Source organism: Drosophila sechellia, chromosome 3L (genome assembly GCF_004382195.2).
Source record: "Drosophila sechellia strain sech25 chromosome 3L, ASM438219v1, whole genome shotgun sequence".
NCBI classification, from domain to species: domain Eukaryota; kingdom Metazoa; phylum Arthropoda; class Insecta; order Diptera; family Drosophilidae; genus Drosophila; species Drosophila sechellia.
In genome coordinates, this window is record NC_045951.1 from 25,514,932 (window position 1) to 25,532,900 (window position 17,969).

General features: G+C 44.5%; 2 long non-coding RNA genes across 2 annotated transcripts; one reads left to right on the forward strand and one right to left on the reverse strand.

The window, feature by feature from the left end:
- Positions 1 to 13,553: 13,553 nt before the first annotated feature.
- LOC116801083 lies at positions 13,554 to 15,710 on the reverse strand. The gene is made up of 2 exons (XR_004361768.1): positions 15,125 to 15,710; positions 13,554 to 14,450 (listed from the first exon to the last, which is right to left on the reverse strand). It is a non-coding gene; the product is annotated as an uncharacterized LOC116801083 (long non-coding RNA).
- Positions 15,711 to 15,803: 93 nt separating this feature from the next.
- On the forward strand, positions 15,804 to 16,695 carry LOC116801084. The gene is made up of 3 exons (XR_004361769.1): positions 15,804 to 15,911; positions 15,970 to 16,046; positions 16,662 to 16,695. It is a non-coding gene; the product is annotated as an uncharacterized LOC116801084 (long non-coding RNA).
- The last annotated feature ends 1,274 nt before the right edge of the window (positions 16,696 to 17,969 follow it).

The window sequence follows — 17,969 nt, forward strand, 5'->3', positions numbered from 1 at the left end:
GAGCTGAATCCACTCGTTTGCTTAGGCGACTCTTGAGTTCCTTGTAAACAATGCATCCTCGCCAGTTGGCTGTGTGTTTTTCGCCAGAGTTGCTGCATAACTTAATTGAACTATCGTTTTTATTCTTAGGACAGCTTACAGTACTGTGGGCATCGCGGCAAACGACGCAGATGGATTTTAGGGTGCAGTACGCTTTGGTGTGACCATATTCTTGGCAGTTGGTGCACTGCAGAAGTTGCCTTCGCTTGTGTGGCTCTTCTACGGTTATTCTTCGGTGCAGTAAATACTGTAGCTTATATATAGGATGTACTTAATTTTTGTTGTTTTTCTGACTAAATGGCTCCAATTCGACTTTAAAGAGTGGCTGCGGCACTTTGTTCCTGTTGAGAATGTTGATCACCGTTTTCGCGTTGAAGTTCTTCTCCTTTAGTGCCGTGATAATTTCGGATGATGTCACTGATGAATCTATTCCTTTAATGACAACCTGCAATCCTTTGGCACTTTTCAGCTGGTAGGTATAGTAACTCTTCCCAGCTTCGTCCAGGTACTTGGTCACTGATCGGTGGCTAGACTCATCCTGAGTCTGCACTTTCGTTTCTTATATGTTGCCCTTAGTAAGAGGTATAACATGGAACTTGTTTTCTCCGACAATTGCAGCTAGTTTGTTAACCAGCGCACTTGATGTTTTCTCACGTATATATATTGGTGGCGGCTTTATCTTCTTCTGCCCCTGCTCCTGCACTTCGCAGTCATCCAAAAGTGCAAACCTATTTGAACTTGAGTCATTGGAGGCATTGGCGCGATTTATTTTTCGGCTGATTACCAGCCTGCTAGTGTTGTGGGCTTAGCTTTCGCTTTATTTGGATGTAGCGATCCAGCCCTGTTTCACAAAGATTTTTGTTTTGTTTTGTCGGTTTTGAGCATAGATTTGATGTTGGTGCTGTTGCAGTTGTTATTGCAGTTATTGTTGCTAAAGGTGCAGTTGCAGTAGATATCGTGATTGCTGTACTGATAGCTAAAGAACTTGACAACGTTTGGAATGGGGAGAGCTTGGGAGATACGTTCTCAGTGCGTTCGGGTTCATTTCGTGCAAAGTATAAGTGCATGGTCAGCATTCCCACGCCGACCAAATGCATAATACATAAGTACATACATAGCTCGCTCTCTCTATAAGCCTAGATATATAAGATATACATAAGAAAGCCGCTCCGCCGCTGGCGTACCCGGCAGCGCAGCTACGCGGTTTAGCCTGAGACGAAATATATTCAAAACTCACAACGCAGACACTGTGAAGACGTTGAACTGGGAGAAACATTTCTGCCAAACAAAAATATAAGAAAAACCAATGTTAGGATGCTGGGGTTTGCTGGTCCTGGAAAATTCCTAGTTTGCTGAAAATAGAACACTCGAAAAAACACTCGAAGACTTGTAGAAATGGCGCGGGCGCGACCGGGCGTATGTTTTATTGTTCGTGGTTAGTCTTACACTAAAGCTTATTCTAATGAGTTGAATTCTCCCAAGCGCAGCGAAGACTCCTCGGAGACTCTGTGGTGAAGAGCGGGAGAGCGTAAGAGGGAGTGGAGAGCGTAAGAGGGAGCGGAGAGCGGGTGACAGTCCAAACTCCGTAACTTAAACATTCCGCCCCCCCTGGAAATCACTGTGGTTGCAACATAGCCATCCTACGGCAGGCTGCAGGCACCGGACACGATCCACCCAAACACGGTCTTTTGAGCGACCGGCATGCCCTCGTCGAAGGTCAGGAATCCGGATTGGATAACCTTAGGATAAATATCTGCTCCTAAGACCATGGAGACGATAGCAGGCCGATGGAACTCGTCATCAGCCAGCATGATGTCCCGTTACTTGGACACTACGGTGTCGCTCAATGCCCGGCCTGGTGTGCGGATCCGCACCCTGGGCTCGATCTTGAGCACGACCTCCAGCTTCGTGTTCCCGTCGATCCTGGAGCGAATCGTCGTTGTGCAGACCTTCTCGTCGCCAACATTGGTCATAGGAAGCTTTAAGGCTGACGCCAACGAAGCGTCAATGCAGCTCATGGGGCTGCACGGATCGATAAGTGCTGCGGTCTCGAAGGTCTTCGTCCCGGTTTCCAACTTGACCGAAACTGTGGGACGAGGCCGAAGCTGCTTGCCGGGTTGTCACCGCTTGGAGACGCGAGCGCGCTCGCGACCGCGACAACGAGCTAACCTGCTCGTGCATGTGGAGCAGCGTGTGGTGGGATCGATCGCACTTCTTGCAACGATCACCGCTTCGGAAGTCTCCCGTGGAATGCTCGTGAACGAGGCAATTGGCGCAGTATTTGTTAATGAGGACTGCTCGCAAACGCTTTTCAGCGCTGAGCTTTAGGAACCTCGCGCACTTCCGAAGAGGATGGATACCGCGGCAGACTCGGCATCGGTAGGATTGAATACCTCGGGTACGTCTGCTCACCAAGGCACGAGCACTGCGTGCGTTTTGTTGACGAGGGGCCATGATGCGCGTAGTCGAATGTCGAACGGAGATCGAAAACGAAATGAAAAATAATGGATGATTAGTGCTAGTGAACTACAACTAAGGACGATAGGAGCGCCTATTATTGTCGAGATTCGGAAGACTCCGTCGGCAAAAGATACTACGCATATTTACTACACGGACGTTGCCATCGGCTCCTGGGAAAACAGACTCAATTCTGCCGAGCCGCCACTCATTAGAGGGCAAGTTGTCGTCCTTGATGACGACCATGTCATCGATGCGGAGATTTTTGGACGGGGCCTGCCATTTAGAACGCTTGTGGAGTTCTTTGAGGTACTCTTCTTTCCATCGCACACGGAACTGCTGATGGAGAGCCTTCATATGCTGCCACCGATTAAGAAGGGATTTCGTTTCCCCCTTTACTTCGGGTTCCACCGTGGACATAAGGGGTCCCCCGACAAGGAAATGCCCTAGCGTCAGAGCCAGCAAATCTGTCGGATCCTCAGACATAGGAGAGAGCGGCCTGGAGTTAAGGTACGCTTCTATTTTTGCCAAGAGCGTGGAGAGCTCTTCGAACGTGTATTTTCGCGTGGCAGTGCATTTGTAAAATAGCGTCTTGAAGCTTTTTACGCCTGCTTCCCAAAGGGGTGCCCCCGGAGGAATAAATTGCCATTGCATCTCTTGATGAATATAGGCATTCGTAACCGACTCTTTTACGGCTTGAAGGAAATCGCGGGAAAGCAGGGTGGCAGCGCCAACAAAGGTTTTGCCATTGTCTGACTGGACTTGCGGTGGACACCCTCTTCTGGATACAAAACGAGAGAAAGCGGCACGAAACTTTTCAGTCGTTAAGTCAGATGTAGGGTCTAAGTGGATGGCCTTGGTGGAGAAACAAACAAAAACTAACACATACCCCTTTGTAATAAGACATGCTCTTCCCGTATAGTTCTTTATATCGAACGGACCGGCGTAATCCATGCCAGTATACGTGAATGGTCGGGAGAACGATGCTCTTTCTTTGGGCAGGACACCCATCAGTTGGCTTTGCAACCGCTTTTTGTGGATCACACATACTTTGCACGAATTTACTACTGCTTTCATCAGGTTCTTAATTCTCGGAATCCAGTATTTCGACCGCATGAGGCGCACCATTAACTGGTTACCACCATGGAGAGTTATGCGATGAGTGAAATTCGCAAGGAGGCGAGAAAGCAGGCAGTTATACGGAAGAATCACTGGATGGCGTTCATTGTATTGAAGGCTTTCGTAAGCCGCCACACGGCCGCATGCCCTGATCAGTCCTTGCGGATCTAGAAACGGGTTCATGCTTAGGATGGCACTTGAACTTGGCACTGGACGCTTTTCACTTAGGCAGTGATATTCCACAGGGAATTCTCTGCGCTGAGTGTTTGAAATTAGGAACCGCTCGGCGGCGGCGATTTCAGTGGCTAGTAGATGCACATCAGATGGAGATGTCTGCTTCCTGCACCGCTGAATGAAGCGATAAACATAAGCAAGGACTCGTAGAGCTTTCTCTAGCTTGGAGAAACGTGCCAACAACTCTTCAGAAGGAGCTGCGAGATGGACTTTTAGAGCACGCTTCTCCAGGTCGGTCACCGGAGCGTTGTCGACCTGAGTTGGCCATTGGTTACGTAGATTTTGCAACCAAGTCGGTCCGTGCCACCATAACTGGCTATCGGCTAGATCTTGGAGGGAAACTCCTCTACTTGCCAGGTCTGCTGGATTATGCTCAGATTGAACATGAGACCAATTCTCTGTTTTTGTGGCCTGGGCGGGAGAGAATTCCGGCGGAATTCAGAGCGTCTCGGAGCTCTAGCACCATGAGCTGAGCGTCTTCCGTGGAGTCCGCTCCGGCTAGAACATCATCCACATACATGAAATTTCGAATGACATTGCTAGCTTTTGGATGGCTGAGTTCTACGTCAGCTGCTAGCTGCTGCAGTACTCGGATGGCCAGGAAAGGCGCGCAATTGACTCTAAAGTTTACTGTTTTCAGTTCGAAATCTCTGATTTCCCCTCTATTGTTACGGAAAAGTATTCGCTGGAATGGAGTGTGTCTCGGATCTACCCAGATCTGCCGATACATTTTCTCGATATCGGCGTTGAACACGTATCGGAAATAGCGCCACTTCAGAATTTGAATGGTCAAGTCGGACTGTAAGACAGGGCCAGCATGAAGGATATCATTTAAACTGGTACCATTCGATGAAGGGCTGGAGGCATTGAATACTACACGGAGTTTAGTAGTTACGCTCTCCTTTTTTAAGACGGCGTGATGTGGCATATAATAGGCATTGCAATCATGCGTAGGAAGAACTTGTCGCATGTGCTTTAAGTCGAGATATTCCTGGATCACCGAATCGTATCTCGCTTTCAAGGCCTCATCTCTTTTTAGACGCTGCTCATTTCTTAAGAACTGAGCTAATGCGAAAGACCTAGAATGCCGTAGCCCGGAACCGATATGTTCTGGGTCGCGAAAAGGCAGAGTAACGACATATTTGCCGCACTCGTTTCTCGTGGTCGTTAGAAGGAAATTCTTCTCGCATATGGAATCGGATTCTTTTACCAACTTTGTTGGTATATCCTCCACCTCCCAAAATTTTGTGAGGAGTTTGTCCAGTGAATTATCGTACGCGTGGGTGATCTGTGTCGAAAAAGAGGAAATTCTGCTTTGGGCTGAGGCTGACACTGGCCCAGTTAGTACCCAGCCGAAAATGGTCTCTTGCCCCAAGAGAGAGCCACAGATGTTGGTTTTTGCTCCACTCAGAAGCACCGAAGGCAGGATGTCGGCTCCGATAAGTACAGCTATTTGTGCGCTCTCATAGAATTTTGGATCCGCCAGTGGAAAATCGGGAAGATCCCGAAGGAAATTTTGCGGAATTGGGTAGGAAGGCAGATTTCCGGCTAGTTGAGGGAGGACATAGGCCGTCGTCTCCAACTGCAACGCGGGCCTATTCCGAGATCGGATGGTGAAACTGCAGAGCTTCTTGGACTGAGCAGCTACTGTTTGGTTTAAGCCCGAGACTTGGGCTTGAACCACCTGGAATGGCAATTTAATTAGATTGAACAGTCGCTCGGTTATGAATGTCGCTTCTGATCCGGAGTCGATCAGGGCGCGTGCCTTAAAGTTAGTGCCAAGATGGGAGATATTGATTATGGCAGTGCCAAGAAGGATAGCTCTTGAAATAATTTTGAACACCGGCTTGCTCATTTGGAACGAAATTGGCCTGATTAGCGGAAATTGGCCTTGCAGGATTTGAAGGGCTTGAATTGCTGGAACAGAGGTTGTTTCGGTGCAACTACGTGTGATGCCGGCCACGGCAAGACTTTAAGTGGTGTAGAACTTACGAAGTGGAAACGCCGTAGTTTAGACTAATCGGACAGGTGACTCGGAGTGAACAGCGAATTTTAAAAATGACCTGTGATTTATGGTAATTGGGTCCACCTTATTTACGGTTGGAACCCTTGGAGTGTGGAACACGGTGATAATATATTTGGGCAGAATCCATTGTATTGTTCACGTTTGTCCGCGAGAGAGTTTCTACTAGAAGCAGACTGATTCTCTGGTGAGTGTCATTAATTCGCTTCTTATTTTTCCGGCTGAGTAATACTATTTTCCGTCCGGAAGATTGTTTAGCTCTCTAACAAGCCTTTCTTCTGTTTTCTTGCTTGAGTATAGTCGCTTGAGGTTTGCTTTGATGTCATCCCAACTAAGGAGTACATCGCAGACATTCAGAGCTTCGTCTGCCCTGCCTTTTATTTTGTCGCGGATAGTTCCAAAAAAGTACTGTCCGCATGTTGTTTGGTCCACTGGTGAGGCTATGATCTACTATTTCTATAAACCTATCAAGATTGTAGGTTGATAATTGATGTACAAGGGTTAGTATTTGTTGTAGATTCAGGTTTGTGTTTGTTGATGAATTAACGGTAGGACTTAGTGGCCCTGTGGCGTTACCGGATTCCATAGCGTTGGTGAGATTATTACTTGGGATTGAACCGACTGGTCTTTCTGTTCTGTCGCTTGACTTATCTCAGATAGACTAAATCCGCTTCATACCCCTAATCTGCTCCTAGCTGTGTTATTAGTGTTGGCTTTTTTCCTTAACTTTTCCTGTCGCTTGACTTATCTCAGATAGACTAAATCCGCTTCATACCCCTAATCTGCTCCTAGCTGTGTTATTAGTGTTGGCTTTTTTCCTTAACTTTTACGTGAACTGTATTTTTGTTTTGCAAATAATCGCGAATAATTATATATTGGGGTATGGTTATGATATGTGTAATTTTATGTGAGGTATAAATAGGTATATTTTTATTATGTACTAGCTGACCCGGCGAACTTCGTACCGCCTTAGCGTAGCTTTGATGCACTACTTTATTTTGTATAGTTGACCTATCTTAGGTATAAGTACCTATTCAATTTAAACTGTAATCTATGTTATCCTCCATATATAAATTAATCCCTACTTCCCTGGTCTCGCCATATCTGAAAAGGACCTAATTTTATTAAATACAAAACAAAATATATATTTTCATAATAGAGTTTATTCCATAGGATTCAGTAATTCCACTTATATTTTTACAAATTGCTATTGAACAACTTGGCATTTTGAAGTAAATACTGAGCTTAACACCACGCGCGCTCTAGAAAAGAACTAATTGCCTCTATACCCTTCACTTTTTCTCTCTATTCTAATGCTGCTGTTTCTTTAATCTAATGCTTTTTGGTACACTATAATTTTAGTTTTATGTTCTGGCGCGTAAATAAATAATGCTGATGGTTTTCCGACACGGGAACAGGCGACATATAATTGGCCATGTGAAAAACATGGATTTTCTAGATTGATGCCACATACACTTAGCGACTGCCCTTGTGATTTATTTATTGACATTGCAAATGCAAGCCGCACTGGAAACTGTAAACGCTTAAAGCTGAATGGCATATCGTTCGGTATCATATGGATGCGTGTGATTAAAACATCTTCGCCTTTGTACTTCCCTTTCAAAATTGTTGCTTCGATGACGTTGTTCAATAATTTCTTCACCGCAAGCCGGGTGCCATTACACAGACGTGGCTGGTTTTTGTTCCGTAACATAATAATTACTGATCCGATTTTTAATTGCAGATTATGAGGTGGTAACCAGGGCAAATCCAGCGAATTTAAAAATTCTGTTGGATAATTCACAACTCCATCTTCATTAGTAACGGAATCAACTGATTTGTAATTCTTCTAGCAGAAAAGTACGTATTTTGTTTTGCTTGCCAATGGTGTGACCGTTCGCGGCTGGTCGCAAGATCACCCATAAATGTGGTGGTGAAAATTCATTAGCCAACACTATGCAAAATTAAATATATACTTTTCAATATTTCTGAGAGATTTTCTTAGTAAGAACCATCCTTGAACTTCCACAAACATTTAAAAAAAAGAATTATCGAAATCGGTTCAGCCGTTCACACGTGATGCCGTGACAACGCGAAACGGGTTTCATTTTTATATATATAGATGTATGTATGAACGTTTTTTTTTTGTATATGGGAAATTTTGGGTGTTTGTTTGGTTTTTTTTTTGTTTTCGTTTGTATATTAATGTAGTAATATATTGTATTATATTTTGTGATACTATGTATACGTATATTTGTTTAAATGTGTATTATATGTGTGTATTCTTTCCAAAATAAAAGGAAACCTGTAAATGTGTGTCCGTTACGCAGTTTTTTCTTTTTCTTGTTTCCCAGTGCTTAGTGTTAATTGTATGTCGTTATGGTAGTGCTGCTGTGCTTCCTTACACCTTTGTAGTTTTTTTTTTGTCTTCGACTTTAACTGTAATACATGAATTAAATAAGTATTCAATATAGTAAATTTTTTATAGAGGTTAGTGAACATGTGACAACAGTAGGCGTTAAGTTGTTTGTGGTTTGTTTCTCTTTTTTTTTGTTTTCTTATTTTGTTTTTATTAATTTTTTTTTAAATACATATGTATAATATTTTTCTTGAATTAATTTTATTGTTGTTTTTTTTTTTAAGTGGTTTTTTTCTCGTAGTGAGTGGCGTGCAAATTCAACCGAATTCAACAGAATTCAACAGTGTACAAGCGAACACGGCGTCAAGAGTCACGCCGCGACGCCGTCTCTGCCAGGAATCAACTGGCTCTTCAAACGACGAAGGCGGACCACCATTGAGAAAATGCGCCGGAGTGAGGACATCCAGATCGGCAGGGTTCTCTGAAATGGGAACTAAAGGTCTGGAGTTAATAACTGCCGAGATGTGGCACACCAGCGTCCTCAGCTCGTCGAAGGTCAGAACCGCCGTACCCACAGCGCGGTAGAAATGATGTTTGGCCGTTTTCACCGCTGCCTCCCAAAGTCCACCGAAATGGGGCGACCGTGGAGGGATGAACCGCCAGTCAATCGTCTCCGAAAGGCAAAAATTCTGAAGGGAGCCTTGATGCTCGCTGCTGAGAAATAACCTTCGAAGTTCCAGAAGTTCATTTTTGGCGCCGACAAAGTTGGTGGCGTTGTCTGACCAAATTTGCTTCGGCTTCCGCCGGGTGCATATGAACTTCTTGAGTCCGCACAGAAACGCAACTGTCGAGAGATCCTTGACCAGCTCCAGGTGCACTGCCTTGGTTGCAAAGCATATAAACACGCAGACGTAGCATTAAACCGTGGGCTTGTTGCGACTATCCGACTTGTGAAAGAAGGGTCCACAGAAGTCTATACCAGTCACCTCAAAAGCATGAGATCCTTCCAAGCGCTCCTTGGGAAGGTCCGCCATTATGTGCTCTATCAGCCGCGGCTTACTCCGAAAACATCTGATGCACCTGTTCACGGCATTGGTAACCGTCTTCCTCCCCCCAATAGGCCAATATTGGGATCGAATTGCACCCAGAAGAGCCCGAGGTCTGGCATGAAGATTGCTTTCATGGTAATGCGAGATAATTGCTAGAGATGGGATCTTGGAAGGATTTTCGGGTGGCGGTCATCAAAGTCCAATGACGAATTCCGGAGGCGACCGCCTACTCTAAGAAGTCCAAATTGATCCAGGAACGGCGAGGGCGATGATATGGGACTAGACGAGGAAACTCTTCCGAGCGTTTTTAGGGACTGCAGGTCCTCCCATAAATGCGCGCGCTGCACCAACCGCAGCATCATATGAGTACCCTCTTGAATGTGTGCGACGGTGAGCCCAGGATGACGAATTCCATTACAAAATTTGTAAATGTGTGCAAATACTCGTTGCAGTGAGGGGTAAGAATTTGCGAATTTGGAGCTAGCAATTACATCCACGTACGGCGACTTTACGATGAACACACTTCGACGAAGCTCAAGCACCGGTTTGTCAGGACAAACAGCTGTTGGCCAATCTCTTTCAGGCCCCGTAAGATAGGCGGGTCCATGCGACCAGAGTGACGATTCGCTAAGCTCAGACGGCAGGGATCCTCTGGATAAGATGTCAGCCGGATTTAACGCTGTTGGAACCTACCGCCAAGCCGTGACATCTGTCAGCTCCTGAATGGCAGCAACCCTATTTGCCACAAATATGTTGAACCTGGCGGGCTCATCTCGGATCCAGGAAAGTGCCACCGTCGAGTCGCACCAACAATAGTAGCGTCCTTTAAATACTTTCAAGCCAACTATTTCCCTCATGATTTTAGCCAGAATATCCGCACCACAAAGCTCCAGCTTTGGTACTGTTATGGTCTTCAACGGAGCTATGCGCGACTTCGAACAAAGCAAATGGCTAAAACTTTGATTCCCTTTAGAAACCACATAAACGCACGCTCCATAGGCATCAATGCTTGCATCACAAAACCCATGCACCTCAAGATCAGACTCTGCGCTAAACACAAACCGAGGGAAACTCACATGACTTATTATTTCAAAACTGCGACATATATCAAGCCATTTCGTGTTATGAGTTTCCGGGAGGCTTTCATCCCAGGACAGCTTTTCCTTGCTGAGCTGCTGCAAAAAGATTTTACACCTTGTAATTACCGGACCGACCAGGCCGAGAGGATCGTAAAATTTAGCAATCGCAGACAAAACAGAGCGCCTGCAGGGTCTCAGTGGCGACTGAAAGGCAGAGAACGAAAACAATAGCTGGTCGGATGCGGGATCCCAAGCGAGACCTAAAGTTTTGGTGAAATCGCTACCATCTTCAAACTTCATGAATGACTCCTTGTCCTCGGCGGGCACACCCTCCAGCACAAGCGGAATGTTAGAGCACCATTTCCTTAGCTTGAGCTTGCCCTTCGCAAGAATGCCAGCCGTCTGTTGCATTATGCTGATAGCATCCTTTACCGTGCCTGAGCCGGAGATAAGATCATCCACGTAGAAATCACGCCGAAGGATTTCTGATCCAATGGGAAACGATGCCTGCTCATCGATTGACAACTGCTGCATAGCCCTCACGGACAAGAAGGAGGCTGGTTTGGTGCCTCCTCGCAATCTAGCTCCTCGCCTCGCAATCTAGCTCCTCCTTAGTGGCTTGAACTATTGGGCCGGGACAATTTTCTACATCCCAAAAGCGCTGCAGAAGTGAATCAAGTTCAACATAAATCCTGTTTTCCTTGCTGGCTGAAGAAGGATCGCGTGAAGCTATTAAGGCGCTACCGCAAGGGGGCGCGCAGCCTCCAGACACAACCCAGCCCAGACGAGTTGTTTGAAGCAGAGGCAGTCCTGGTAACAACTTTATCTGACCTACGCACAGCAGCTCATAAAACAGGGTAGCTCCTATTAACAGGTCAACACGTTGAGCTTTATAAAAATGCGGGTCGGCGAGCTGCAGGTTTTCTGGAATCTTCCAGTCCCCAATGTCCACATTAAAACTTGGCTGGCGATCCGTGATATTGGGAGCGATAACTGCTGTTATGCTCGTTGAGAAATCCGAAGCGACAGACCGAATCGCAATTTCTACCGAGAATCCATCAGTCGCGAAATTGGAATCCCCGATTCCAGTGACGGAGCCGGACGACCTCGACCTTTTGAGTTGCAGTTGATTTGCAAACCGAGAGGTGACCAAGTGCAGTTGAGAGCCAGAATGTAACAAGGCCCTGCAGGGAACGAACAGTCCCGACCGATTCTGCACTAGAACGGTTGCAGTGGCTAGCAGCACAAGGTCACTACCGAGATCCTGGGCAATTAGAGTAGAAGAAGTCGAAAGCGGGTCAGAAGGCTCAGTGTGGGAGCTTGAAGACACCGGAACATGTGGCTGCGAGGAAGGCGGACCATCCAGATGGAGCAGCGTATGATGCCTGATTCCACAGGTGCGGCAGCGGCTCGAGCTGCATTGCCGTAACTGATGACCTGCCTTTAGGCAATTTAGGCAAAGTGCTAGTCTCTTTGCCTCGCGCAGCCGATCTACTGGCGCTAAGTCTCTAAATTGCGGGCAATAATATATGGCATGCTCTGCACTATGGCAAAGCATGCAACCAAGAGAATTTTGGGTGGTAGCAACTAGCGTCGAACGATTTCTGCCCACCTGAACGCCTGGCGCATAGGTTGCCATGGCGCAATCCACGGCCTCCAAAGTCCTACATCGCTGTTCCAGGAATGCAGCCATCGATTCCCACGACGGAATAAGGTTGGCAAAGACCGGATCCTCCAAGCGCTCCTCCCACTTAGCTTGGCTCGCCGCATCCAGCTTTTGCAGCAGCACTTGAACTATGATGCAGCCAGCGATTTGCTCAGTGGTGCCCAAACCCTTCAACGCACGAATGTGAGCGTTAAATTTGTCCGACAATTCCCGAAGCGATGCCACTGAACCATTCCGTACTACCCTTAAACCCAGAATCTCGGTGATGTGCGCCTGAAAAACGAGACGCCGATTATCAAACCTTTTTTGAAGCAACTCTAAAGCCGCTTCGTAATTGCTGTTTGAAATCTCCAATGATCGGATAGTTTCCAGCGCTGAATCCCTCAAACATGACCGCAGATGTTGAAATTTCTCAATGTTGGAGAGGTCCGGATGGCTTTCGGTTATGCTCGTGAACATGGAGTAAAAATCAGCCCAGTTTGCGTAGCCTCCGCCAAACGTTGGCAGCTGCACAGGCGGCAACGGCATCGGCCTCGGCCGCGGCTGCGTTTGAGGACCACTACACTGGTGTGGCACAACAACTTCCGCAAGCGTTGAGTGCGGCGCGAAATGCACATTGCGTTTGGCTATTTCCGCGCGCACACTAGCCTTGAATTCAACGATGAATTCATCGAAAGACTCGCTCATTTCACTGCCAATTTCGTCGAAGTCCAATTCCTCCAGTTCTGTATGCAGAACATTAAAGGCACTTTGCAGCTCATCAATCTGCTCCAGCCTCACCGTAAGAGTGGGTTCTTCGTATTCGCTTAGCGTCTCATTAGACAGCGACGTTTGTAGCCTCTGCAACCTGCTGAACAGCGCATTGGCTTTGCGCTTTAAAAAGGTCACCCTGTTTTTTTCACCTTCAGCGGGCATAGCAACAAATCGCCTTTGATTCGGTTCAGCGGGAAGATGAGCACAAAATAGATGCCGAAAATGCAAGCGAGGTCAATGCACGCAACGATATATGTAGCAATGTATGTATATATGCAATGCTAGCTCGCTTAAACACAGCCACTATCACCGAAATCTCCACTCACTTGTCCAACCGATTGCGATTTAATGTATTTATATTTATTTATAAACGGGATAAGTGCATTAATTAATGCATGCAAATTAACACTATCACGTCGGGGTCACCAAATGTTTAGCTATTGAGCTTTTTCAATAGCTGTTGCGAATAATAAAAAACCGAAGAAAGTTTGTTTTTATTACGACAATTTTTTATTTTGCGAATTGTTATTCTTTTACGATAGCGATAATTGCGTAAGTTTGGTCTTTTCCGAAACACGAAGAATTGGCAACTGGCGGGCAGACAGCCGAAATGCAGCGCCCAAGCTTAACGTAGGTAGCTAACAACAACAAACAAGGAATGAGCGCCGTACAGATAAATGCGCGAGTTACGAGTGCCTCCGTTGGATCGGGGGTCCTCCTTTCTCTACTCTTAGTTAGTTGCTGCCCAGGCACTTTAAATAAATCAACTGCTCGGTTTGGTGTCAAGATCAAGAATGATGAAAGCTTTATTCTTAATGTATACGCACGGGCAAGCAGCAGTGCTTTTGATCCCGTTAGTTCTAGATAGCGAGTCTAGACGAGGACGTCGCGATTACGCAGTGTGTATGTGTGTGTGTAGTTTCATGTTAATTTCAACGTCGAGAGCGTCGCCACCACTCAGTATGTGTGAATATGTGTGTGTGTGTGTGTTCATGCCGATTTCATCATCGGGTGCAACAGAGTTTCAGGTAGCGGGGGACGAGGCTATGCTGGCATGGTAGCTCGTGATCAATATATATATATACAGCGTTGGCACTTTGCTGATGTCGCCTACCGGGCGGGCTTCATAGGCGGAGGTGGTTGTTGAGGGGGGTTAATGCTGGGCATGGTAACTCCTCCCCCCCTAGTGTGGAGAGATGGCCATAACGAAGGGATAGCCGACTCGACAACGTGAGGTGTGTGGGTGGGTTGCTGGGTAAAAATCGTTTTCTGCCTTTTACAGGTTCGGAGACAGATCACAAGTATTAGTACTATGCTCAATGCAAGGTACGTAGCGGTAAAGTATTGTTGAGTTATGTAGTCCATTTTCCCGGTTGTTGCCAATGCCTCCAGGTGCAGTTTCGGAATTCTCTTTGGCATGTAGGTGTTTTTGATTTGTGTAGTCTGTGTGTTGTACTTAAAAATATGGTATATGTGTTATTGTGCTTATATACTTTTGTATACGTGTACCTATATGTTGTGTATATGTTTAGTGTAATAATGTTTTAGCTTAAATAATAAGGTGTAATTAAGTAATTGTAATCTTATATATAGATAATCTTAAAATGTAGTGTGTATTTATAATATGAATCCGTTTGTTTCTTTCTAAGTAAGTGTTGGCTCCAATGTTTGACTGTAATATATTATGTACATTAGTAAGTATAAAAAATTTATATTCAGTTTGTATAAGTAAATGAACACATGGCAGTAACACAATCCGAAGTAGTAAGTTGAGTGTATTTGTAATTTGACAAATGTTTCTCAATTGGGAACATTCGCGAACAAGTATATGGCTTTTAAGGAAAGGTTCAACCTGACACACATAGTGATTTTATTACTGATTTATTGTTTAATTTCTTTCAATGTTGTGGTCCCGGTGCCTTTTCAGCGATTGATGTACACATATTCGGCCACAACATTGAACTAGATTTATTTGTTTTGCTTATTTATGTATGGTCCCGGTGTCTCATCAGCGATTGATGTACACATATTTGGCCATAGCACTGAATGATGTTAACTTTTTATGTATGTCATAAGTGATCCCGGTGCCCTTTCAGCGATTGATGTGCACATATTCGGTCACTTTGAATGTAAAGACATTTTTTTTTTATGTGTGATCCCGGTGCCCTTTCAGCGATTGATGTGCACATATTCGGTCACAATAGTTTGTAATTATACTGTATGTCACTGTTGAACTTGTTTGTGTGAAGTTTTTTCCTTTTCTTCTCTTTTTTTGAGAACCATATATTTACACTTGGCTCCTCAAACTTGTGTTTTTTTTTTTCTGCCACTTGTTCACTTACTTACCCGTTTACAGAAGTGGAACGAAGAACGTGAAAGGCGTTGTTAATCCTTTTAGTTCTAGTCCGGCTGCGCCAGTTACGAGTGCCTCCGTTGGATCGGGGGTCCTCCTTTCTCTACTCTTAGTTAGTTGCTGCCCAGGCACTTTAAATAAATCAACTGCTCGGTTTGGTGTCAAGATCAAGAATGATGAAAGCTTTATTCTTAATGTATACGCACGGGCAAGCAGCAGTGCTTTTGATCCCGTTAGTTCTAGATAGCGAGTCTAGACGAGGACGTCGCGATTACGCAGTGTGTATGTGTGTGTGTAGTTTCATGTTAATTTCAACGTCGAGAGCGTCGCCACCACTCAGTATGTGTGAATATGTGTGTGTGTGTGTGTTCATGCCGATTTCATCATCGGGTGCAACAGAGTTTCAGGTAGCGGGGGACGAGGCTATGCTGGCATGGTAGCTCGTGATCAATATATATATATACAGCGTTGGCACTTTGCTGATGTCGCCTACCGGGCGGGCTTCATAGGCGGAGGTGGTTGTTGAGGGGGGTTAATGCTGGGCATGGTAACTCGCGCGAGAGCAGCGGTTTGCACTATGGGCATCGCAACTGCTTATTTAATATTAAAGAATATGAGATATCATGCGGCTGCATGACCCAACAGTGAGTTTCAGCTAAATTTTCGATTTCTTTTTTTCTAATAAAATAGTCGATGAGTCAAGTCGTGGAAAGTTCATGTCGGAAAAAAATCATAACCTGCGGACGTGAGACTTTTTTTGTGCCTGGAAATATTATTAGAGTGAGTTTTCCTCCACACATTATCAGTGCGCGTATTAAGTTTTGCGTGTGTTTTTCAGGCAGAAATTTAAGCCGGAAATATCTTCGCTTGGCGTAGCCATCCCGCAGCAGCAGTATCACCACACCACAGCCACAGGTTAGTGAATATCGGAGGAAAAGTGATCTGTTAGTTGACGCGAAGGCCTTAACTTCTTAGGCGGGCAGAAAGAGAGAAAATAACTTAGTCAGGCCCTCTAGTGGAGCGCCCTTTCCATCGAGTGGCAAAAGAGGAGAAGCAGCAGCAGCGGGACCGCAACCGGCGATAAGCCGGGACCCTAAGATGCTTATTTAAGTTAATTGCCAAAAAATGCAATAACTAAAGAGTACCCCAAAGTGAGGTTAAAGGCGCGGGGAAAATTTAGCGGGATGAAGCGAACATCTAAAAATCTAAATTAGTTGTCAAAATGCTAGATGAGCCTGTCTGACCTAACCTACATCGGAAAATTTTTTGATTCCCGAACCGCCATTTTGAACTGAGAGAAATGAAGTTGAATTTTTAAATGATGTATTACAAGTTTTCACAATAAGCTATAAAAAAAATGTTTACTCGAGGAGGAGTCTTAGTTTATATCACTTATGTATTTTTTAATTGTATTTAAATTGAATTTGGAAAAGTTTGTTTGCAGTCGTTTAAATCGAAATTTGAGTGACAGTATCCGAGCGTTCATTCATTCTCAAATTATTCGTGGAAAATACCACGCTTTCATTTCAGCTCATCTGCGCCGGGAGATCGATCTTTCGCCGAGGAGTGAACATTTTTGTGAGTTTTATTTACAATAATTTTTATTGGAAGTATCCCAAGAAATACACTGAAAAAAATTACGGGAGGTCATCATTTTGATGGCGAACAAAATTTCAGTTTTTATTACACACCAAAAAAAATCATGGAAGCTAAACAGTAAAAGTAAATAAAATTGGGAATTTTTTTTATTTATTGTTGAACTTTGCTTTCCATTTGTTTTAAAAGAAAAGAAAGAATTTGAATGAACACACTGCGAATAAATTATTTGTTCCTAATGAAGTGGCGGAAATAGCCGATTGAATATATAATAATATATATTTAATTATAATATAATAAAAATATAATATAGTAATATATCTACACCCACAACTCCCCAACCACAACCACAATCCACGTCCCCTAAACATTCGATCACTTTGCGAGCCAACTGAAATAACAAAAACTTCCGCCCACACAATCTCAGGATTCTCAAATTACTCCTATTTTTCGGAAGCTCCTCTCTTAACGGGAGAATAGACACCTCTCTTTTCGGGAGAATAGACGTTGATAACTTTATTCTCTTAAACTTCGCCCTTAAGGTATCCCAATTTGCCTATATAAACCCATACAGTAGTTCAGTTCTGAGTAAGTTATCAATCGCGATAATACTGCTAAGCCCACTTCAACTTCGATGGTGCCAAAGGCTCTAGTTCTTCCTTTATTGGAAATAATAATATAATAAATATTATTAAATACATAAAAAACCTAACTGTGTTCTTTTTTTATTAAACTCTCGGTCTGAATTCGTAAATTTCGCAGTCCGTAGGATAAATAGGAAAAATTGTGAGAGTTGTTTACAAATATCAATCTAGTGACAAAAGATCCTTGTACGACCAAGCGGATCTTGAACCATGATAATTGAACCACGCGAATCGGCGCTAAAGTGAACATAATATCGTAATACAATTAACTGTATTTATCCGCAAAAGAACTACGTATAATCGGTGGTTGACACACAATAGTCAAACCTACTGCATACGGTTAATAAAAGTGTAAATACAAAAATAAAAATAAAAATAAAATCATCAACCATGGCAACCGAGCAAGTCAAACTGTTATCGGAATCCCATCTGAATCAAGCCTTAAGCCAAATTAGGCAAATACTAACATTCAGCGGTAATACCCAAGAACTCAGTGACTTTATCCGAAGGATCGAGTTCATACTTCAGCTCTATCCATCAACGGAAACCAGGCAAAGGCATGTATTCTTCAGCGCAATTGAGATGCAACTTGCAAGAG